The sequence below is a fragment of the Trachemys scripta genome, chromosome 4 (genome assembly GCF_013100865.1).
Source record: "Trachemys scripta elegans isolate TJP31775 chromosome 4, CAS_Tse_1.0, whole genome shotgun sequence".
Taxonomy (NCBI): Eukaryota; Metazoa; Chordata; order Testudines; family Emydidae; genus Trachemys; species Trachemys scripta.
In genome coordinates, this window is record NC_048301.1 from 116,265,144 (window position 1) to 116,290,901 (window position 25,758).

General features: G+C 44.1%; 1 long non-coding RNA gene across 4 annotated transcripts in view; it reads right to left on the reverse strand.

The window, feature by feature from the left end:
- The window catches only part of LOC117877434, a 37,118-nt gene extending 14,305 nt beyond the window's left edge, over positions 1 to 22,813 (reverse strand). For 2 of the 4 annotated variants that reach the window (XR_004645711.1, XR_004645709.1), the window contains exons 1-5: positions 21,989 to 22,813; positions 20,933 to 21,063; positions 17,862 to 17,978; positions 13,504 to 13,612; positions 5,161 to 5,372 (exon numbers count right to left, since the gene is read on the reverse strand). This is a non-coding gene — a long non-coding RNA (uncharacterized LOC117877434). Of the gene's footprint in view, positions 1 to 5,160; positions 5,373 to 12,957; positions 13,022 to 13,503; positions 13,613 to 17,861; positions 17,979 to 20,932; positions 21,064 to 21,988 lie in introns of all 4 variants that reach the window. The other 2 variants (XR_004645712.1, XR_004645710.1) reach the window with 2 other exon arrangements.
- Positions 22,814 to 25,758: the final 2,945 nt, after the last annotated feature.

Genomic DNA, 25,758 nt, shown 5'->3' on the forward strand with positions numbered 1-25,758 from the left:
GGGGGGGGAGAGAGAGAGAGAGAAAGTAAAAGATACTTAGCTCTTGGATCTCTTCGGCAGCTCAAGTGCAATACCTTTCCTGCAATATATCCAGCAAGCTACATTATCTGGCTTTAAAGATGTAAGTATGAAAAGAAAGAAATGTCCCCATTGTCACAGAGATATTGTATCAAGCTCTTTATCAGCACTGATGATGTTAAAAAAGAAGCTTGTGGGCTACATTTAAAATAAGTGTTTCTCACACAGATGGTGTTTAAAGAAACACTCTAAAAATGGTCTATTTGATTTTGTAAGTTGTGTTTATTAGTAAAGGGCTCCACTTTTTACTTTAAAAGACAAAACAATCCCTCACCTTTTCTGTTTCTCCACTCCCTCTTCCCTCTCTCCACTCAAGGTCTTTGAAGGTCATGAAAAGTGTCAACGCAGACTGGGCAATGCTGACTTCCTGGATTCTTATCATGTATGTAAATTATGTTACCATGTAAAATGTTTTGCAACAACTAAGCTGTACTACATCATTTTTCACTTCAGGTGAGACAGACCCAGAAGAGGTTATGAAACAACAATTATACGCACTGTTCATAAGTCACGGGAACATATTAAACCACTAGAAAGGTGAAGTGAAAGCTACTGCTTTGTTTAGGAATTCACACTTTTACCTTGCAACCACTTTCTCTGGAAAGAAATAATTTTTAACCTTGCTACCTGGCTGTTCAGTTTAACACCAAACCAGGAAAACACTTGTGAGTGATTCTATTTATTTTTTTACCCCCTAAAGTTATTTTATGCTGATGAGAACTACTTAAGGTTGAGTACTTTATTCAAACCAGGTACAGCCTGGGCAGCCTCCATCCTGCTCCACCTTGCACTTGAACCTGGGAACAATCCTCAGTCTCCACAATCCACTCAGTCCTTGGCCTGTGCTGAGTCTGCCCATTGTGTTGGTGTTTTTTGTGACAGGGAAACTGACAGATGGAGGACACCAAATAATGTAATATGGGCTGCAAGCATCCATCTAATGGAAAGAGCTTTCAATAACCATCAAACTGAAATGGATTGAAACAGGTTCATCTGGAAGACAATGGGTTAGGAGCCCTATAACAAACTCTAAGGCCTGGTCCATATTTAAATATTGTATTGACCAAGCTACATCATTCAGGGCTGTGAAAAATTTTGCCTCCACGTGCCGTACTTAGGACACTCTAACCACCAGCGTAGATGCAGCTACATTTAGCTATCCCTTCTCAGAGAGATGGATTAACTACACGGACCGAAAAAAAACAACAAATCCTTCTGTCAATGTAGGTAGTGCATCTGCTGTGCTGCAGTTGCACTGCTGTGGCACTTGTAGCATAGACACAGGCTGAGTTACCCATCCCCCCGGTGCTAAACTGCGCGGACTTCTGAAGAATTACTGCACTGAGAAAGTGAAATATCCAATAAAGGGAGGCTTTTGGGGCACCTAGCTAAGAGAGAAGACTAACAACATAGAATAGTCTCGTGGATGCTTGGCTAACAGTCCCATTGACTTAAGGTTGACCTAATTAGTTTTATAGCTTTAAAAACACTGGACATCTCAGCTGAATACTTCAGCCAGCTCTCTACCTCCATGGAACCAATGCTTTAGATTCCCAAACTGTGGTACATATACTCCTGAGGGTACATGAGACATCTCTGGGGGGGTACAAAGGAGAAATTGTGTAATGGTGGGTTTATTATTTTATTTATTGCATTTTTCTAATAGACTACTCAGACAAAGCTTTTAAAACTCGGTGGGAATTTGTTATATAAAATATGGTAGTTAATTGACTTTATGATGTGTCAATGAGAACACCGATACAAGGAGATGCTGATGTACAAAGCCCTCACCTCCAATCACCGTACATGCAGGTTCAGTTGCCTGGCAACTGTCCAGTTTAACTGAGCTCAGAACTTAGTCAGGGTTGGTTTTTTCCAATTGTATACATCGCACTATAACTCTATTCGTACACAACAGTGAAATATGGGCCGATGGCTCAAGACTGGCAATGCTACGAAGAACACAAAGTATCAGTAGTCAGACAGGTAAGGGAATGCAGGCAATTAGTAGATCTGGAAGGGGGGTATGCAATAAGAAAAGTTTGGGAACCTCTGCTTCAGATAAATACTAAAAGGAGGGTAACAGGTTTGTGTTTGTTTTCATGTACTAAACATGTCTAGGTATGTAATGCACAGGCTATTTCATGCACATCAGCTGTAATTCTTCCTTTTTCACATCAGGGTAATTAGTACAGTCATTTAGCAGGGCCTCCAGCTAAACAAATAGTTTCAAATGCAACAAGTACATATTTTACAAATAACTTGACAATAAACTTTGCTGAGTGCCTCTCAGCTAGGGAACTACAGGGATAAACGCAAACACACACACACACACACTTACTTGTATTAAATGGGCTTCAGTTAAAAACTGCTCAGGCAGCACTGAACAGACTCCACCCATTGCTCAGAGTAAGACAATAAGATTAGCCAAACTAATTTGCCTACCTGCCACCAATGATCTACAATATTAACTACATAATAGGAAGAGGCAGGATCTAGTAATGAAAGCAGGTAAATGCATATCAGAAGACCTGGGTTTTGTTACTAACTCGAAACTGACTTGTCCGAGGTCATACAAGACATCTTGGTGCCTCAACTGCCCCATCTTTAAATAGGGATAATACTTACTTACCTTAATAAAGCACTTTTTGATTCTTGGACAAGAAAGATGTTAAGTGCAAAGTACTATCATTATAAGCTAATTTCCTGATGCATTTCAAATCCATCCTTGCTACAACATATCCATCCGATAGACAACAAAAATGTTAATGGTTCGGCTGGAATGAAGAGTGTCAGAAAACAGACAAAGGATGCAGCGGAAATACCGCAAGCCATAATAACTAGGGGGCCACACACTTTTTTGCTTCTGTCAGTGAAGCTCACTGCACACACCAGGGGGTCCTTGCATCCCTCCATCCTCCCCGACCCACGCCGCCCTCCCATCCCCCTCTATTTCAGGGGCTTGTTGCAATCCCTCCACCCCGTGCTACAGGCTCTGTGTCCCCTATTCTCTACTCCATGCCAGGGACTGTGTGCAACCCCAGTCCTCCCCATGCTCTGTGTGAACCCCGCTTCTCCCCATACCAGGGTCCCACATTCTCCCTCTACCAGGGTTTATGTGTGCCCTCCCCCATCCATTCTTCTTTTCTTTCTCAGACAACATTTTTGAAGTGAATTGGGAGGACAGACAGAGCTAAAATGAGGGGTAGATAGTGTTATGCTTGAATGTGTTAATGGCTGCCATCTACCAGTTATCTGATCTGTAGACAATTACAGAGGTGGCTGAAGCGGCTAGCTCTGCTATCCAGAGGTTAGGGGTTCCATGTATCTCCAATTTCCCTCTGCTGACTTTAACCAAAATCGATACGGTTCTGCCCATCGAGGTCTAGAACATTCCCTGAAATTTTGCAATTGATCCCACGTGGCGTTCCACGGTTATCACATTACATCCAAACGTCCAAGCACAGAAGAGCCATCAAGTTGGGTTTTTATAGCCCCTTTCACACATAACAGCACTTCACAAATGTTAATTAAATGTAGTGACCCCTTTGGGAGGTGGGTATGTATCACTCATCTTATAGATGTATGAATTGAGGCACAGTGATTTTCTCAAGGTCACACAGTAAGTAAGTGGCAGAGTCCTGACTCTGCGTGCCCTCCTCTAACCATTGGACCACATTGGAATTCTTCTACGAGATGCAGCCAGCTAAAGTAGAGGTTTTCGTTTTGTTTTACAGCAGCACTTATAAGTGCAACAAGGAATACGTGAAGACTAATGCTATTTCATGGTGTTTCAGCGTGCCCTGCTTTCAATTTGTTCTGCTGAAAGGAATTAATGGCCAAAGTCCATTTGAAGACAAGCATGGACAGAAAACAGCTCAGAGTGGTTTGGAACAGAAAAGAAAAGGAATTCCAGTTTCATTCTCTGAAAAATGACTGTTAATAGGAAGCGAGTGTGATTCATGCGCTACAGATGACAAGATGTATTATTCAAAAAGCATTCAGCTGAACTAGCAGCCATTTTGTTTTGTCAAGCTGAAATTCGAGCAAGGCGAGAGCCAAATTCAGACAGTGGTGTGGGGGAATCATTTCATTGCTTCAGTGACAGCACTCCCAGCTTGGAGATAGAGGCTCTCTCCTGCTAGAGTAGGCAGATAGGGAGATACATGCATACACACATACAGGGCCAAATCTTCAGCTGGTGTAAACCAAAACAGCTTCTGTGCCATCAGTTCTAAGGGTCAGTGATGTCGACGCTATGAACTAGAAATCAGCATACTTCAGTTAAAGCCGTTTCAGTTAAACACAGACATAAAAAGCAGAGAATCTGGCTATGACTACACTACCGCTTACATCAATAAAACTTTTGTCGGTCAGAGGTATGAAAAACACACACCCCTCCCCCGACTGATTGACAAAAGTTTTACCGAAAAAAGTGCCAGTGTAGACAGCGCTTTGTTGATGGTTGATGCTCTCCCGCCAACAAAGCTACTGCCCCTCGCTAGGGAGTGGTTTTATTTTGTCAGCAGGAGAGCTCTCTGCCTTCTGTCTGCTGCCTTCCATCCCAGAAGTGACTGCAAAATGCCTTGGGATCCCTTGCTGGTGAAATGGAATTTTTACATTCTTCCCATTACTCCTAATCTAAATCAATCACTGCAAACTGATAATCTCTATGGAGCAAAGAAGCACTCTTCGGCAACAGCTTGACTAATGTTTTCCGTTGATAAGAGGCTCAGGTAATAGAACCGCATGGATGTGCTATGGTTTAATAATCTCAGCCATAATTAGCCAGACCTTTGCAGAATGCTATTGTGGAGCATTTTCTGGTTACCCTGCACTCAGAAAGACAATGGGGCACAGCACCCAGGATTCCATACATCTCACAGCCTAGTCCCCAGAACTGTCAGGAAATAACCACATTCCGTATTCAAGGTGATCTGTAAAGGAGTAAGAAAACCTTAAGGCAAACGTCAGCACCGCCAAATTTTTATTTTGCTTTCCAGCAATTATTTTGACTCAGACACTGGATTTAGAAACAAAAACAGGTGTGGGAGACGACTTGACTTTCTGTAGTTTGCTTACCTAAGAAAATGTGTCTTGGAGCAAGAAGACTTCAGGGCTTCTGTTCCGCCTTGTGGGCACTCTTCATCCCCACCAGCTATGGTCTTCTCTTGGACGTCTTCCAGGGATGACGCTGTGTCTGCTGGTTAGACTAGAGGCTGACTGGATGGACCAGTGAGGATGTGCACTTTCAGCAGTGCACACTGGAGAGTGCCTTTTCTGTCTCTGGAATCCTAATTTTAGTGGGTGAAATAATTGTATCATATCAATATATCACATCACAGGCATTTTTCCCAAAACTCCAAAACATTCTGCTACCTAAAACACTGTTTAAAGATTTCCCATTATACTCATTCACTTTTCACAGAGTTAATGCACATATTCTGAAGGTGCAACTTAGGCAACAGTGTTTGAAAACGTGGCTCTGCATACACACATGCACACAGTAAACAAACTTCCGAAAATGGATTACTTCCCAACATCTGGAACACATAAGTATTTTGTCTGGCTTTGGCTACTTGACCAGAATGTTAGTTATATTTTTAACATCACAAACCACCTGCCACACTACAGAATTGTTTTCTAGTGGCGGTAGTTAGCAATGTTATGTAATCTTAATATGGTGGAGAAATGCAATAACTGCATAGAAATTTTCCATGGTTGTGTATCCTTGTAGGCTGCCCAACAGACACTTCACGGTTCAGCAGCATGGCCTCCAAGTGTTAGTAAGACACTTGGATAAGGAAGGATAGTTCATATGAATGATTTTCCCTGTTATCCTGAAAGAGCCTGTATGGCAGGAAGGAAATACACTTTGTGGGACTTTGCATTTGAGAGTACTTGCTAGAGAGTGGTTTAAGGCACAGATCCAAGTTGGCACTCTCCTGTGGAACTACTGGTGCTATCGCTCACCTTTAAGTCCCAATTCCTACCACCTCCGCTGGATGGAAAAGGGGAAAGATGGAGTGTGGAACAACTCATCTGTGAGAGCTATCCCAATTCAAATCAGGCAATTATAGCATAAACCTCCACACACCCTGAAATGACCCTGCTGGAAAACATCCTCTTGCCTCTGTAATATATCAGAGAGACGCTACTTCCCTAGTTGCTCACACTGTCCCTGGGGAAGGGACAGCACTAGACAGTCTGCAGGAGCTTTTCGGCTGACACTTGGGCTGGTGGGGAACAGCCAGCAGAGGCATGGAGGAATCAGTATTGTGAACTCCACAATGCAGACACGGGTAGAGATAAGATTTGTCTTTGAATGCAAAGCTCCTGGCAGCAAGGTTTTCGTTTTCCTACGTTCTATGTTTGCAAAGCACCAATACATATTGACAGTCACTAGAGCAGAAAATCATGTTTAAACCCTGATTTTCCAAGGAAAGTAGCAAGCTTCAAAACAACAAAAGAGAAGAACTGTGCATTAAATATTTGAGTTCTTGCAATATTCAACACTTACAGCCCCAAGAGACAAACAGGAAGTGGGCAAGGAGACAAACAGTGGATCTGACGCTGAACCAGTGAACCTATGTTGTGAAGAGAAATGGAAAGCCCCAAACTGTTGCAATGCGTCATGACATGCAAATCATATTCCTAGTTCCAGCCAACCCCCTGCTGAAAGGGAAGTTATTTTATTAAACAAACAATAGCACTAGAAGTGGCTTCCATGGCACTGACTCAATTATTATTTGCTTTATTAAACTGTTCAGTGGTGATTTATTCAGATCTCTCTGATCACCCTCACTGACCAATCCTGGAACCTGAATTCTTGTAACTTTTATCTCTATTATAACTATTCTTATCTATTTTATCTCCACACACACTGTAGCTTGCAGAACTTCTACATTTTAAAGATTTCATCCTCATTTGTTGACCCGTTCAGCCAACTTCTATTTGATGTTTTATGCCAGCTATTCAAAGCTGCTGCAACCAAAAGAGGGAACAAAAAACCAGCTTCCCTGGATAGGCAGTAGCTAGTTTCAGCTAAGGGGAGTTAGGCTCCTCCTCCAGTTTCAGTCTTTCCTTCTCTTATTGTACCAGTGCACAGATTCCGTGTTAACTTGGTCAGAGCCAGAGCCAGATCTCACACTAGTGTAAAATCAGGATCAAGTAACAGAAGCAGCCCCTCACCATTCCCACTGGGGGGTGGCTTATCCACTTCACCTCAGGCTTCATAGCATGAAGAGCCACCTGACTAAACAACATAACCAAACTGTATGGGCGACACATGGACTGCCAGCTATGGGAGGTTAGCCCCCAGCTGTGCCCCTGTCCACCCGAGACCCCTCCCCTCCCCCCTTGCTGGAGCCCAGAGCCCTCCACCATGGCCACCAGCCCCAGTCTCCCCACCCCACAGTGCCAGGAGGGCGAGCAGCACAGGCGGCCCCAGCCTGAGCCAGGGCCAGGCACAGGGGAACTGGAGCCAGAGCGGGAAGTGGCGGGGGAGGGAGGGGGGACCTGGGAGCAGAGCGTGGGCAGGGCCACGCCTGGCTGTTTGGGAAGGTGCAGCCTTCCCCAGACTATGATACCCGCCACCCATGCCACAGTGGCCTGAACGGCTCAGAGCACAAGCAGAATAATGGCAACACAAAATAACTCTGAAGGAAATTTTCAGGAGGACTGAACATCAGAACAAAAGAGGAAGTGCTGGGTGTGGGTCTGAACAAGAGACATTTGAAACATCATAATTTTAAAAGCTACACATCCTCTTTTTTCAGAAAAAAGCTTCTTGTGTTGGGAAGGATCACTAACAGTGAAACCAACCTCTCTCCCTCAACCCCTTACACCTGGTATCGGTTACGTTAAAGCATTTTTTTAGGGTTAAAAAGCGACCATGTACAAATGGTTCCTGCTGCTCCCTGTGTCTCTGAGTCACATCTGCTGATCTTTAATCCTGTTAACCCCATAGGAGCTCATGCAGCTACGGGAGAAACATCTCACACTTTTACCTCCCCCCCTTTATGTAACTATAAACATCAAGGGGGTGCAGTTGTCCACCGGAGAGGAGATTAAAGATAATCTAGGCATGGCGCAATATCTCAATGAATATTTTGCATCGGTGTTTAATGAGGCCAATGAAGGTATTAGGGATACTAGCACCGTTACAGAGGGGCATACGGGATGGGGGATTACCGCATCCGAGGTAGAAACAAAACTAGAACGCCTTAATGGGACTAAGTCGGGTGGACCGGACGATCTTCATCCGAGAATATTGAAGGAATTGGCGCGGGAAATAGCAGGCCCATTAGCGACTATATTTAATGAATCTGTAAACTCGGGGGTAGTCCCGTTAGACTGGAGAATAGCCAATGTGGTTCCTATTTTCAAGAAAGGGAAAAAAAGTGACCCGGGTAACTATAGGCCTGTTAGTTTAACATCAGTAGTGTGCAAGGTGCTGGAGAAGATTCTGAAAGAGAAACTAGTTGAGGACCTTGAGGTTAATGGCAAATGCGATAAATTACAGCATGGTTTTACGAAGGGCAGATCGTGCCAAACGAATCTGATCTCCTTCTTTGAGAAAGTAACGGACTTATTAGATAAGGGAAATGCGGTGGACCTAATTTACCTGGATTTCAGTAAAGCGTTTGATACAGTACCCCATGAGGAACTATTGGTTAAAATGAAAAACATGGGGATCGATATGAAAATCCAGAGGTGGATAGGGAATTGGTTAATGGGGAGAATGCAGCGGGTCGTATTAAAGGGTGAATTGTCGGGTTGGAGGGAGGTTACTAGTGGAGTGCCTCAAGGTTCGGTTTTGGGACCCATCTTATTTAATCTATTTATAACTGACCTCGGGACAGATTGCAAGAGTGGGCTGATAAAGTTTGCGGATGATACGAAGGTGGGAGGAGTTGCAAACTCGGAGGAGGATAGGGATACTCTGCAGGGAGACTTGAATGAGCTTGTGAATTGGAGTATTAGAAATAGGATGAAATTTAATAGTAAAAAGTGTAAGGTTATGCACTTGGGGACGAATAATAACAATTTTAGTTACAAGATGGGGACGCATTGGTTAGAAGTAACGGAAGAGGAGAAGGACCTAGGGGTCCTTGTGGACCGCAGGATGACTATGAGTCGGCAATGTGACGTGGCGGTGAAAAAAGCCAATGCGGTCTTGGGATGTATTAGGCGAGGTATATCTAGTAGAGATAGGGAGGTCCTGCTTCCGTTGTATAAGGCACTGGTGAGACCTCATTTGGAGTACTGTGTGCAGTTCTGGTCTCCAATGTTTAAAAAAGATGAACTCAAACTGGAACGGGTGCAGAGAAGGGCGACTAAGATGATCAGAGGAATGGAAAACCTGTCGTATGAAAAGAGATTAGAGGAGCTTGGGTTGTTTAGTCTGACAAAGCGAAGGCTGAGGGGGGATATGATTGCTATCTTTAAATATATCAGAGGGGTTAATACAAGGGAGGGAGAGGAATTATTCCAGTTTAGTACTAATGTGGACACGAGAACGAATGGATACAAACTGGCCGGGGGGAAGTTTAGGCTAGAAATTAGACGAAGGTTTCTGACCATCAGAGGGGTGAAATATTGGAACGGCCTTCCGAGGGAAACGGTGGGGGCGACGGACCTGTCTGGTTTTAAGATTAAGTTGGATAAGTTTATGGAGGGAATGGTTTAATGATAAAACATAGTAGTCAAGGAAAACCAAGCAATGGTACATGAACAACATAATGGCCAACAAGGGTCAGGCTAGAGACTCTTGCCTATATGCTCGGGGTATTACTGATCGCCATATTTGGGGTCGGGAAGGAATTTTCCTCCAGGGTAGATTGGCCGAGCCTCTGGAGGTTTTTCGCCTTCCTCCGCAGCATGGGGCAGGGATCACTAGCAGGAGGGTCTCAGCCGATTGAAGTCACTAAAACACAGGACTGGGGACTTCAACGGTAGAGTACAGGGAAGGGTCTTGCGGCCTGCGGCATGCAGGGGGTCAGACCAGATGATCATAATGGTCCCTTCTGACCTTAATGTCTATGAGTCTATGAGTCTATGAGACTTTGCCTGCATCTATCTTGGCCAAAAAATGGTCACATAGCTAAAAGTTTAAAACCCACCAGTTTTCACCTATGTACAGCGTTTTTCTTCTTATATGGCAACAGTAGTGGGGAAAAATTTGCATCAATAACGTCATTGATGATTCATACACGAGTTGATTAGCTGTATGACTTATGGCCATCAGTTCTTTAGGCGGTAAGAATAATTTGCATCTCGCCTGACAGAAAATTATTGCCCGCTAATCCAGAAAACTGCCAGAGAAAAGGCTGGGTCAATATCAAACGCTGCCTACGAGTCCAAGCACTACAGTTCTAAAGTGAGCTGAGGTTTCATACTGTGGGCCTCAGTTATACTTGGCCTAGGCCGCCGATTCTACTGCCAGGTTTTGTAAAAGATATTCAAAAGGCTGCTCAAGTTATGTTCAAATGAAGAGAGGGCAGGCACACACTATTTATTTTAAAAAAATCCCACAATAACTTGCCCAAAAAGACAAATTAATTTTTCAAACAAATCTCAAATTCTCCGCATCCACAAAGGAACTGAGAGGGCAGATGCACCTAGGACTGTCTCATCAGATCACCACTGATTGTTTTAAGTTAACCTCTAAATAAGCAGAAGTTGCTGAGGAAAATGCATATTTGAACCTGCCCAGCTGGCTTTGACCGAGAGCAGTTACCAACTGAAGGAACCCATGCAAAATGAATTCAATAGCGTAGGTCCCTTTCCCAGAGAACAAGGGACAGATTCTCTTCTGCTGATAATCTCTGCTTGGTACAGGTGGGGCCAGGAGAGTCTGTTATGGCTCCCTGATTCCGTGGGCTGACCTGTGCCAGCCCCAGTGTGTGGGACAGGTTTACGCCCCTGGAGAATTAGCAGAGCTCCATCTTGCCCGACACATCCCCTATGCCACGGCAACTATGGGCAGCTGGCCCAGGGGCCTGTTCTGCTGGCTTTATGCAAGCGGATATTTCCTCACCACCACAGGAATTCTCATCTGGACAGCTAGAGCCAGAATCCAGATACAATCTTACTGTTCTACTAACCACTGCGTGCAGTGTTTACTACTGCAAATAGTCTCATCAAAACCAATGGGGATCCGCAGAGTACGAGATAAGGACAAGAAGCCTGCATTTTCAAATGTCACTTGAATTTTTGGGTGCCCAACTTAAGACAGCTTAAAGGGGCCTGGTTTTCACAGGGCAAGCGCTCAGCACTTCCTGAAATTCAGGCCCCTTTCGAGTCATCTCAGTTTGGGGACCGAAAAAACAGGAGCACCCAAAATCACTAGCCACTTTTAAAAAGTTAGGCCAATAGTCTCTGCAAGATCTGATCTGAAAATCACAAAAACAACCCTACACCCTGCTCTCACTGACACCCAGTCTCAGCAGAGAGGCCCAGCACAGGAATGGATCATGAAGACTGAATTCCCCTCTGACTGATGAAGGGAGCTGCCATCCATCCATCCTGAGGGCCAGAGGATGAGGAACTTGTGCCTATATCTGCTCCTTTTCGATAGGCTGCCAGTTCTGCACTTTTCATTAACACTAAATTATATATTCTATATGTAAATGCAGGGGACAAAAAACAACAAAAAAAAAACTACTGTTACCAGAAGCAAAACATCTTGAAGAAAGGGAAATTATGATGTACTGTAGCAGATCACTGACTATTTTCTGAGTAAGAAAGAGTTAATTGAAACAGTCACATTAAACTTTGGAAACTTGGCATTACTCTTTTTTTTCCCTACTCATTTATTCCAAAGAACCCTCCTCCTCCTCCTCCACAGCGCTACTTATGTCTCATTAAGTTCATAGCTACTAACTGTCACACCTAGCAACCATTCCCTCAGCATGAACTAGTGTTCGTTTCAGATTGTTCATCTCTTTCAAGATGGCCAGTTGCTGCTGCAAGCTTTCCCCATCACTTAATTTAAGCAAAAAAGAAGACCCCTCTTGTACCAGCTATGTCCCCCTGATATTTTCAAGTCATCGTTTCAGAAAACAATGACTTGATAATATGATACACCAAAGTGGTACATCATAAGACAGTCTTCTAAAGCAGGAACCACGTAGTACATTCTAGTTGTTAAAATAGGAACTAGTCTAGTGAACTACTAATGATGGGAAAGCGTAATTACTGAAGATTAACATCATGACACATGGAATTTCAGATTTCCACAGCATGCAATAAAACGACCTTCTAAATGCCATCTGATTTATTTTGCCCTCAAACTTCCTGTTCTTGATGCTTAACTAGTTGTGTTTTCTCACCAATCACAACCAAGGGGACTGATTCTTATTGCCATGAACCTTACGCAGTCATTAGTATGTCCAAAGAGCATGTAATCAGAATAATAGTGTCTCACTATGCACCGGAGTAAATAATAATGACACAAGGGGAAGGCAGGGGAGAATCAATCTCAAGGCTTTTCAGAAAGCAGACAAAAATGCAACTTTATCTTCAGCCTTTCTTGTGTTTCTTAACTCTATGCATCCTTGTTAGTTTTACATATTGTGTCCCTTTGTCAAACTGCACCTAAAAGTGTGAGGGGAACAGAAATATTAGAAGACAAAAAAGGAGGAGGAGGAGGAGCAGGAAGAGATCATATCAGAACAATCCTTGTGAACAAACAGATGAGGACAGGAAAATGAAAAGAGGAATTATAAGTAAGATTTGCATGTTGGCTTGAGACCATGTTCTAATTTAGATGTCTAAGTAATTCAATGTCTGCAAATCTTTGCCTTCACTCCAAGGCTTTCATCTAAAGAAATCTCTCTCCCACAAAATGTGTTAAGGTCAAGAATTATTTCTTACGTTCTTAAGTGCTGGAGCATTGTCGAAGCCCTTTCGTTACCTCATTAAATCTTGCATCTGAAATCTGAGAGGGGAAACCACGTTGAATGAAATACGGGCTCAAGCTTTTTAAGAACACAGAAGCTGCACACTCACACACTAAAGATTAGAGGGCACTTTAATCAGTCTTGTACTGTTCGTGCTCCAAGGTCTCTGACCGCAACCAATGATAGAGCCACAGAAAAGGAGCAGAGCCAAAATGACTTCACAAAACAGCAACTCCAGTTAGTTATTCTATTAATCAAAACCATACCCAGCGCAATAGTCAGAGAAGGGACAGGACAGGGGGGAAGAGGAACATCAACAACGTGGACTAACATTTACAAAAATACAATGAAGCCACAGAAACGTGTAATGGTTCATTTGTTTTCAGTCTCAGTTGAATTGCCATAATCCTTTACGTTACCCCATGTCAGTAGGAATTTGCAGTCAATTGTTTTAAAGCAGAATTCAATTCAATATAGATGCTGTTCAGTGTCAGAGCCTACATGCTTTCCTGTATCTTACCAAGTTTCCTTTCATGAAAAGAGGAATCTCTGATAGCTGATGCGGTTCTTTCCAAAGTCTGTGGCTTGCCTGAGCATCTAATACAGGATGTCCATGAGGTCAGGCAGCACTGGGGAAGAGGAAATATAAAAAATAAGAACAGTTCATGATTCTGCAATAGGTTAGCAGTTGCCTGGGAAACAGAAACTACGTGTAGGCAGAATTCACCCTAACAAAGTGAGTGTGTGCACACACAGTATCTACACACCCCTCCCTGAGAAATAAATAACCAATTAGATCCATCTGGAATATTTCTGCTGAAAAGTTTTCAGCAAAAAATAGAGGGTGGGTGTGGAACTTCCACAAATGTATTTTTTCACAATTTTCAGCCAGCTCCAATAATGCTCTGCATGTACACAGCCTCTTTCAGGAACTAAGGGCTTCATGGACATTAAGGCCCCTTTGAAATACTCTGGTAGCATGAACTGGCCTTAAATTGGGCAGAACCCACCCCGAGAATCACCCCTACACAGGGACCTTCTTAGCTGGCATAAAGCCTCTGTACTGGCTCAGTGTAGATGGCAGACTGGAGGCAGGACCAGAGTCCACCATGTTACAGCTATTTTCTTCTTCCCAGTTCCCACGGGGGGCCATGGAAAGCAGAGTGTATGTCTAAGTAGCCCTGAGGCTACTTACAATGATCCCAGAATACAGGGACAAAGGTGGTTTTAAGCGTGCCACAATCCATCCATTCCCAGAAATAGTGTTAATTGAGGATCAGACCCTAATTTTCTCAACACCTCTGAGAGGAAATACCCCCATTTTACAGGGGGGGAGACTAAGACACTGAGGAAATGTGAATTACACACAAGGTAATATAATGAGTTAATAGTAGAGCCAGGCACAGGACCTGGGGATCTGGTGTAACAAGCAGTAGCACATAGAGAGAATTGAATTGGGTGAACTTCTGAAGCTTGGGTTGAGATTTCCATGTGAGGAGATGTGTAACTCATGCCCACTCAGTGTGGCACTCTGTCCTCCTCTGCCTCACTCAACCACTATGTGACCCAACTCCTGGTCTTCTCTGCTACAACCATTAGTTCACCATGCCTCTCTTAGTGAGCAGTCTCATCAACCTAGGCTGAACGTGAAAAGTCAGAGATAGGCTAGCCATTATTATTTTTGTTTCAGTGAACTTAATGCTGGTGAAAGGCGACAGACAGCGTTCCATACTCCAGCATTGTCTATTGACAGGACAGGAGCAGGCTGTGACAATCTTCCCACTTAGTTCAAAAGTTTCCAGTGGAAGTTTTTCTTGAGCAGGAACTGAATAAAAACAAGAGAGCATGCCCTTAATTATTACAGCCCTGACAGCACCCTACACTTATATTCATTGCCCTACTACTGTGATATAGCTAATGAACTAAAACAACATAGAGCTCTGATCCTGCAAACCTTACTCATAGTAGTAATCCTGGAAGCCCATGAGACCTCCCACAAGCAAAGGTTGTAGGGCTTTTTATCCCATTCTATCCTAACGTAATAACAGGAGAGCCAGCATTTCTATTCCAAATAGACCAGCAGTTTGAACTCCTGTGCAAGTGAAAGTTAGTCTCCAAGATGCCAGCGTACCCACACATATTTACCTTGGAAATATCTAACTGGGCAGAAAGATTGAGATGCAAATTTTTTTAACTGAGTAACAGACAAGGGTTTGGTTTGGCCAGTCATTAGTTTTTTTAAGAAATATTTTAAAATATATATTTTTTTTAAAAAAACACGGAGAGAACTGAATAAAGTTTGGTACTGTCAGGCAGAAGTGGTGGGAAGATTTTTTTGAAATGGTGGAGATATTCGAAAAGTGGTTGCTACGCAAGTGTTGCAGTCACATTCAAAGCAATTTCTCTTATGCGTAACTGCTGCACTGAACCCATGTTACTGCATGATTAACCCTTGCTCTGCCAAGTGGTTTAATATGGCTAGTGGTTTCAATTCATGTCAATTTTTGTTAGGGAAGGTCAATTTTAAACAGGAAAGCAGCTTTTGAATGATCAGAGCCATATTAAAACCGTGTTAAATGGAGTATTTAGCTTGTATAGCATTATCCCCCCCACCAAATAAAAGTCCTATTCCCTCCACCAGACCAAGAATGTATGGCTTAGCGCAGCGGAGCCTTCCATGGGTCAGAATCCCACTGTCCGGGCTGCGGATCGGCAGTACATTTGCCAAGGCTAGCACGGTGGAAAAATCGGTGGAAGCCATGCTGTTGCAGTTCCACTTGTGCCCGCTCCTCCCCCTCTCTGCAGCAAACTGGAAGGAGCGCCCACAGAGCACAGCTCTGCGTCACATCCATCTGCAGCCTCCTAATGCCCTGCCAGCCCTCCCATGCAGGAGTCAAATGAAGAGTTAATATGGACCAATATGCTTTTTATTGGACAAGACAACCCAGTAGAACACTATGATCCACTGGTCATAGATCATAACAGTATCATTCTGATTTGTCTCATGCCAGGCTTAGAAAGAATAAATGACATCATATGCAACTGCAAGCCAATGTTAACTCGCTTCACTGCATTTAGACACACCAACTCATATGGCATGTAAGTTCACCCCACATTTTATGGCCTTGCCATAGGGGGCTACATTACCTTCTATGTCTAGATGAAATGGAGAGGGTTAAAAAAAAAGCTTGAATAACTTTGCCTTAGTGGGTTAAAATCTAAGGGGTCAAATTCAGAGCTGGCTTGTGAGGATGAAATTCCACTGAAGTCAGTGACTTACCACAGGCTTTAAAAGGAGCGATGGGTTGAAATTAAGTGAAGGGAAATTGCAGCTGTTAAGGAGAAATGCCGAGTGGTCAGCTCTACTAGACTGTGGAAGTGCATCCCAAGAAAAGCACTAGCAGACTCATCACTTCAGCCATTTAAAGCTAGCCTGAATAACACCATAGAGAATATACTGTAGTGAACAATCCTCCACTGGACTAAATGGAACCCATAGGGTCTTTTTCAGTTGCTAACTTCTATGAAATGTCTGTTTCTAAGGATTAGCAAGGGAATTCAAGCCTTTCCCTGTGCCCTTGAAGGGAAGGTGAGCCACATGCATGTCACCAATCAGTGGCTTGGCACAGAAGGGTTCTAGAAGGGTAGGCCCCTAAAATGATCACTGCCATACAAGCCCTTGATGCAAGGCCATATAGCAACATGCTATCTGTAGTTTAACGCGTATTAGAACCACTCCTTCTGCTTTATTTTGCAGATCCCTCAATTGAAACTGTTCACTAAAGAGACTCAGAACTTTCATCTTCTGGCCACATGTCTCACGCTTAGGGCTGTGTGGTCCTTAGCTGGTCCTCGAACCATTACATTTTCCTTTCCTCCACGGAAACTACCCTTGCACCTAGGGGGTTGAAGCCAGTGCTCCATGTATGGATGGGCTGCAAGAATGCAGGCAGTTGTGACGCATGTACGTGGATCCCATGTATCTGTCTGAGGATGGGGGAACCAAGCTGCCAGTGTCCAAATGTTGTCAGTCTAACACATGCAACAATGGTTCAATGGCGGCTCTGAAGTGAATGAATTTCATAATCACGCAGCCACTGGCTTCATATTTGAAGACAAACCTTCTAACCCGTTTGCCCTATATAGAAAGTGTTGTGCTTGGAGATGAAGGGATGTATTTAGCTAGGAAATATCTGCTTCTTGGAAAGCTTTAGGTCTGAATCATGCTGTGTTGGCTTGGTTTTTCAGCAGACAAACTACCACATAGGTTTTCTTGTGGGTGGAGAGGCAGCACAGCCATCAGAATTAGCAGCTGGGTTTCTTTCCCATGAAAACTAAGTAACAATGCCACTCCACACTAGGGGCCCAGAGTTACTTGAAAATATCACTGGCTTGTACAAATGGAAACACCTGCACAAAATCAGGAATCAGCTGGTCAGACAACAGCGCACCAAGGGACTGAAAAGCCAGTAAGCAGTGACTAGCACTAAGAATATACAAGGGACTGTGCCAATTAAATGGTCACTGGCAGAAGCACAATCAGCAACCCGAAGAATTTGAGTGATAAATATGTGAGCAGATATGCAAATATGGATGGCTTTTTATTTATTTATTTTTTGCATAGGTGCAACTTAGGTGTCTATGTTTGAAAATCCACTCCCTCTCGCCTACCAGTCCAGGAAAAAGGGTTTTTACCAGTTCTGAAGATCAGCTCAGAGCACAAAACTCAGAACTGGATTTCAAAATACCGCCATTTTTGATGGTTATTTAGATTTAGGGTTTTGGTTTGGCCCATTACAAAAGTAGAGACCATTTGCAAAACTCAGAGACAGGTGCAGAGCTTGATCATCATCACTCCAGGACATTTGGTTCTAGTACCTGTTAGTGGCTGATGGTGAGACAGCAGAATGACCTTGCAGGAGGTGGTCGATGGTCCACCCTGCTGTGGAAGGTAACTCTCTCTGGGCATGAGCACAGTTATTCCAAGATCGATCTCTGCATAAATTATATAAAAACAATCAGTATTTCTTAATACTAGTAAAACCATTCCATGAGCCAACATAAGTATCTATTGCTCTTTTCCAGCAAAAATTGTAGGGGTACGGGAGGGCAGGAGAAACAATGGAATCAATTTCCCCTCTATAAACCAGGGCACCAATGCAACTCGGAATTGGCATTTTATATGGAAACCCTGTGATCAGCCACATCACCAGCCATAAGTATCAGCTATAGCTAACCACTGCGGCATATGTCCCAACGCCAGGCATCAACGACTGGTAATCCCTGGCCACACCCATACCAACTACAAGAGAACACAATGCACAGGGTTAAAAAAATCCTAAAGCAAGATGTGGTTTTCTCAATGGTTTGGGGGTGATTTCTGGTGGGTTGGGAAGGGGACAAAAATCTAGTATTTGGATGTTTTTAATAGATTTCTCCAACAAAACCATTTGCTGAAAGAACATAACCTCCTCACAGCATCAGCAAAGCTTCTGTCACAGAGCCCAACGCTGTATTTATACAACATGGAAATTAACAGCAGCAGCACTGCAGGCTTAGAATCTATTCTACAAGCAACAACATGGCTAGCGGCGCTGTTGCCTCCATTTGGATTCCTCTGCTGCTTATGAGGGGTGAAAATGGTGGATGCCGATACCACTGCTGCTTTGGTTATGGTTACACACTATACTACCAACGTTGAATTTATGTCTCTATGAATCTCCGTTCTAAACCTCACCACTCCGCTCCACAAAGCGGAGACTCCCATCACCAACAAAACAGAATGCGTCACAGATGTAACACGACCATCAGCAAAACAAGTGCAGGAAGAAATCATGGCCGCCCGTTCAGAGCCCTGCTCAGATGCAAAAAAAAAACACCCAACACTGGAATTTTCATGGCCTGTGTTATCGGGGAGACCCACACTGGATGATCGCGATGGTCCCTTCTGGCCTTGGAATCGAAGAAAAACATTAAGGTAATGTGTTCAAATGCATAATGCCGTCCATTGGAAGGTCTGAAAATGATTTACAAGAGGGTCCCAAATTGTGACTCCTTGCACGGCAAACACTGCTATGGAAATCAGTAAGGGTTTTGCTTGAGTAAAGACTAAATGATTCAGCTCATTAATGAACAAAGCTTCACAATACCCCTCTGAGGCAGGTATGATAAACTCCATTTTACAGAAGAGGAAGCCAAGGCACAAGGAGGTAAAGTGACATGACCAAGGTCACACAAAAGCAAGTAAGTGGCAAAGCCAGGAATAGAAACCAAAATTCCAGACTCCTGTTCAGTGCTTAACCACTAGACCACTTTTGACCAATTGATTGTTCATACCTCTAACACATTTACATTAGTAACTCCAGCCACATGATCTGAATGAGTCAGTTTTCCCCATCACCCTATAGAAAAATATCATGCCTCTGCCACTGCCTTATTTCAGATGATCCTTTGAGTCCCATAGATTTAGCTGCAGCAGGTAAGCTCAATTCCCACATGAACATGTGTTTAGCAGTGCAACTAAACTTAAAGGTTAAAATAAGACAACAAAAATGAGTCACAAAGGCAAACATCTCTGTAAGCAGCTGAGAAATGAGAAAAGGAATAAAAATGAACCACTCTCCATGCCTGAATATGGGTGCTCAGAAAGGATGCTTGCTCTTTGTTGAGTGGAGGGGCTGCCAACTGCACCTCCTTCTCTAAATCCAATCCCCAGTGGAAACCCCAAACAGCATGACAAACACCATTATTGGGCACTGTATGTTGCAAGTTAATACGGAGCCCCCAGCAATGATAGGTGGGAAAACAAGGGGCACCCGTATACGTGACATTCAGCAAAATGGACTTAACCCACCAGTCTCCCAAGCAACAGCTCTTAACCCAGCTGCTGCCTTGTACAAATGCAACTGCAGTATTGTGCCTAGATACGTATATGTATTGTGTGCTCTGCAGTAAGACGAACAGACACATATTGTTACTGCCGTTCCGCTGCTCTGCGGACCTGGCACTGCAGGAAGCAAGGAGACTCCAAGGGAGCCAAATACACAGGGCGAGGGATCAGCGAGTCATCAGGGGCATTGGCAACCGCATTAAGAGAATTTTAAATTCACTGTGAACCTTGGAAGAGGGAGGAGAGGTGAAAAACGTAGAGATGGACACGAGGAGGGAAAGAGGGGAGCGGATCAGTTATCCCCTCTGGCTTGTTGTTTTCCCTCCTCCTGTCTCCTACCACTTCTCCCTCTTTGGAAACGGTCTACTCCCTCCCTTTTACTGCCCCAAGACATTGAGCTGGAGGCAAGAGAGCAAGGCAGGTGCTCTTTAAGAACTGATGAAATCAGCACTGGAAGGGTGTGCGCGCATGTATCTACATTATATAAAAATCAGGATGCACTTTAGGAGACAAACTACTATAAAAGAAATCAAGAAAGAGAACGCAATACATCTGATCTGGTTCTAAACCCAGCGATTGTTGCTAAATCACTATACTTGGCTCTTTAGATGTCGGTAAGTTATACATTAAATGCTTGTACCCCCATATTCTTGAAGTCACTTCACATGAAAAAGGGATAAGGAATAACTCGCCCTGCTGAATAATCAGGCAAGTTACTACTCCTCTGCAGAAGCTGGATGGCTTCCTGAGCAAGAAGACCGAAGCTCAAATGATTTGTCCACAGAACGTCAGAGGAGAACTGAAATCTTCATTGTCGATCACTTCGAGGAGGCAAGGGAGGGTGAGAAGATAGCAAAATATAGTTATGAAAAAAATTGTCTTCCTGTTTGTCTTGGCCTTCTTACCCTCTTTTCCAGGTCCCTCCCAGACCTGTGCTGTTGGTCAATAACAAGAACTTAATATCCTTAGAGGGAAGAGAAAGATACGTAAAAGTCTATCACTTTCCTCTGGCCTGACTGACACGTCACTGTGGCTTATTTTGCAACAACAGGAAACTCACCTGTCACTGAAGTAATTCAAGCTACGAAATACTTGGTTCTGGCAGTGTTATCTGCATAAATAACATAACAAACCACCTCCAAGAGTTTGTCACATTCTTCCCTTGCTTTTTGTTACTTTGCATAACTGAAACTGCAAGAGAAAGAGAGAGATTTCAAATGCCTGCCTTAAAAAAAAAGGAAAAGAAGAGAAAACCCAGGTGATTTTAGTCACAAAGTGTTTGGAACTGATTTGAGGCAAGTGAAATCAACATTTAGATTTGACACCCTGCCCTCAGCCAATCCAAGAGAGCTTTTCACCTGCCATCACCCCTTCTACCAATAGGATCAAGTGTTTAGGCTCAGAACCCTCCCCAGCCAATCGTGTGCAAGCTCAGCCACTTAGTTAATGATGCAGCAGTACAGGGAAGACTATCACATGTGAGCTGGAAGGCTGCCAACATGGAGACACGGAGAGAGCAAGGTAAACAACTTTCCAACGCCAAAATGATGACATTTAATCCCTAAACCTTAGCTTCCCTTCTCGACTCATCCTTAACCCCTTTCTGCTAGTCTGGAAGCCTCTGAAAGGCGCTGTGTACCTGTCCCCCTGATGCTTTTAAAAACTGGACAACATGCCCTGCAATGATCACTGCGTCACCATTTACCACTTTCTGAACTACGCAGTGACAAACCTCCAAGCTTTAAAATGCAGAGTGTCTATTAATCCCTGCACCAAGCCCTGGCCGATGTGCCAGCCTTTAAATAAGTGGGAGGGAGGAATTTAAAAAAAAAATTATTTAACGACAGCCTCTGCAAAGTTGTCATCTCCCCCCACGACCACCACCCCCAGCTGCCTAACAGCACCACAGGCAAGAGCGACATTCGTACCACCTGTGCCATCGTTCCATTCAGAAAACGGCTCTGACGCAGAACAGTGCAGTAACATCCAGCCAAAATCATAATAAAACCACTCCGGGGTTTGAACTTAGAGGAGTGGGAGGGAGGGGGGCAGAAGAACCTGTAAATAAATAAAATAAGATGCAGTTCTAACCCAATCCCAATCAAAGGGTACGTACGTGGAAAAGACGGACCCCGAGCCGAAGACCTCTGCCCGTTAAACATCTGCGCAGTCCTTAGCCCTTCGCTCGCTCGCTGTGCAGCGCCGCAGAATAGAATGTTCCAGAATTTTCCTCCCGTTAACCCTTCCGACGTCTGCCCACCCTCCCTCCCCGCGGGATTAAACGCATCGTGTCTCCGGCATCGTCAATGGGCGAACCCTCCAATATCAATTAAGCCAAAATAAATTTTTTAAAAATTAAGCTGGCCGGTTGCAGGAGCCCAGTCCATGATGTTATTACTTCTGTCTCTCTCTCTCTTGCTGCCTCTCTCTCTCCCCCCTTGCTGCAGCAGGGCTGTTGCTAGTAGACCTATCGAGGGAGCTTGCTCTCTCTCTCACTCTCTCTCTCAGAGCTCTGTGACGCAGCTCAAAATTCTCCAGGCTGCTCCCTGTGTTATAACAGCGGAACTGCAGCTTTCCCAGGAGAGCTGATGCCAACAATGCCAGGGCCAGTCAAATCAAGAAAGTCAGTCACTGCTGGACTCTGCACCTCTGCCCTTTTCTTGTTTTTATTAATGCTCCTCACCTCCGTTTTTTTGCTTTGGTTCCAAACCTCTCACGATTGCATCTTTTTCTCTGCTGCTTAGTCACACCTACTCGGTTAACTCTTTTGGGGTCGGTAGTCAGCAATGCAAATCTCGAACAAGTGCCACTGACAACATGGACAACTTTGTGGTGGTTTTTCTTTTTAAAACCAAGGTAAATCCTCTCCCGTTCCTAAAAGGAAAAAAAAAAACCAACATTCCAATGGCATATTAATGCTGTTTGATTAACTCTTTCAGGGATAGGAGACATGGTTTGACTTTGGGAAGTAACGCACTTCGGCCCAGAGCCCGCAAATGTTCACGCCCGTGTTTAACTTTACGCACAATGGGACTTCAAAGGGACTACTCACTTGAGTAAAGCTATGTGTGTGTGTAAGCCTTTGTAAAACGGTGATGTAACCGGATGTCCCTGGATGGGTTTTTGGCAGCAGGGCTGAAACCTTGGACCTCTGGATTTGAAAGCATGAGTCTCAACTGCCTGACCTAAAAGACCCAGCTGCATTAGCCCAAAAGCTGTAGCAGATTCATCAACCTCGTGTGTTATAACAGCAGAACTCCTAGCCACTTGAGGGAGACAAAGAGACAAACTACGTAAGTGTGGGTTACTGTAAGTATTGGAAAATTGTAAGCTCTTCCCTTTCCATCCACACTGACTTCAAAAATGTGTTAACCAGATAAAATGAATGCTTGTGCCCAGAGTGAAGATTTTGAGGCTCATGACGACATTGCCTGGGTCACCAGCACTACTAGTCACAGTCCAGGAATCTTCATAATAGCTAAAAACATCAGCACAACCCTGTATGGGTTAGGCAAGCAAAACATTCCAGAGGGCTTGGACACAGCTCCTCAGGCAGCAGGCTGAAGGTTAACCCTAGTGAGTCATAGCTAGCTCCCATGTTCGGCAAAGAAAGTTGGACGCTCAGATTATTTATCTTCAAGAACTAGGGCAGTGGTTCTCAAACTTTTTTCTCGTGGACCACTTGAAAATTGCTGAGGGTCTCAGCGGACTACTTAATGATCTTTCCAAATGTTGTTTGTACCATTAGCTAAATATTGTAAAGCGCTTTGGATAAAAGCACTATATATTAAAAAAATTTAAAAAAAATTAACTTTTTTTGTTCTATAAATAAAAGCACACAACTCATATTTTAGTATCAGTAGTCTTACCTTTCTAATGCAAAGAATGTGCCCTCTCTCTTCCGCCGCAGCAGTCCCCGAGCTGGGGCTGGGAAGGGAGGCCGTCTCTCCCCAGCAGCTGCAGCCCTGGAGCTGGGGAAAGTCGCCTCTTTCTCTGGCTGCCGCAGCCCTGCATGTCCCAAATTCCCCCCACCCTCTATTCTCACCCCACTGCCCCTCATACCTACCACCTATTCCCCCCAAGGCCACCACCTCACCTTACAGGTGCATCTTCTCCAGGTCCAGACTCCTAATTAGTGGAGGCACACCTGCGCGGCTCCACTAATTAGGTGGGTGGCCCTTCATTCTCTCGTGTGCAACTGCCCAGGAGCGCACCTTAGAGGGAACTATCCGCAGACCACCTGAACGGAGCTCGCAGATCACAGTTTGAGAACATCTGAATGAGGGAAACCCAGAGGAAGGCTAAGGCAGGTATAGCATTTGAGCAACCAGACAGCTGTGTGGATGCTAGTGAAAAGCCAACAGCATATGAAAGAATCTGCGCAAGAAAGAGCATCTGTATGGAAAAAAATAAATACAGGAGAACACCACAAAATTGATACACCTGCCATATTAATACCAGATTTCAGAATGGGCTGTGAGTTTGGGGTTTTCAGTACAGCTGAGGCTGAAATAACCAGTATTTTTTCCTTCAGAGTCTGAGCTATTTTGGGATTCCTCTGTACTATACTGAAAGTGACACCTGTTGCACGCAGACATGAACAAGAATAATTGCAAGGTCCCAATTTATAAAATAAAACTCTGCCAAAAGATGCAAGTCACAGGAACCATCTTATACTGGGGGAAAGACTTTGACTTGGAGTGAGGAGCATTGCCCCTCCAGATCACCAAACTACCAGAAGCCAATACAAGAAATATAGATGGTGTGTTGTAACTGCTATAAAGAAACCCTGAGTATCCCGAGCTTTGTAGTGACCCAGCAAGGTCACTTTCCATCAATTGGATGCAATGAAACGTGGCTGCATGCGTACAGACGGACACATGGTCACCTGTGGAGATTAAGCCTAAGACGTTCATCACCAAAGCCACAAGTTTCTGCCACTTGAGCTAAAGGAGATGAAAGCAAGCAGCCGGTAATACAGCGGCGTGAACCAGCCACTTGAAAGAAACATTGTCACATGGATGTTATCGCCAGCGGTATGATTTATTACACAGAAAATACCTCACACAGCTTGCTAGGCTGGTTCCATCTACCCTTACATGTCTCATGAACCCCACTAACTTCCAAGGTCAGACCCTGATTTCTTCACTCACTCTGCATCCCGCTGATTTAGAATAGCACCAGTAGAGTGCCATGTACTATGCAGATACGCAAGAAGAAAAAATCCCTGACCCAAAGCCCTTAGAATTACTATTTATTCTGTGGTAATGCCTAGAGGCCCCATCAAAATACAGATCCCATTGGGCTAAGTACTGTATTGAACAGATCAAGGAAAAGGACAGGGGAGCAGCAGAAAGAAGGGCACTATTGTACTGCTCTTAGCACACATTTGATCAGTGCCACAGTGTTTAAAAGGTGGGGATGGGGGGGGGAGTGGAGTTTTGACATATTTTTTAGGGTTTATTTGGGGTGGGGAGAGAGGTTGGCTTTCTTTTATTTGTGTTTCCACAGAAAGAAATCATTTATTTTAAAATAACCAAACATGGAACATTTCTGGCACATGCCAGAACATAATTATTTATATTCTGGTAGTACCTGGAGGCCCCGAGCAGGGATCAGGGCCCCAGGGTCTGGGTGCTGTACAGACACGGATAAAGGAACCCTGAAGAGCTTGCAATTCAACTGAAATTCAACTGCATGATCTGATGACTGTACCCTCATCATCCCTCCTCATTCCTTCTGATTGCTCCAGCCCCTGTTGCTTCTTTTTTTCAGTTTAATTGCAAGCTCTTCGGGGTTCCTTTATCCGTATCTGTACAGCACCCAGACCCTGGGGCCCTGATCCCTGCTCGGGGCCTCCAGGTACTACCAGAATACAAATAATTA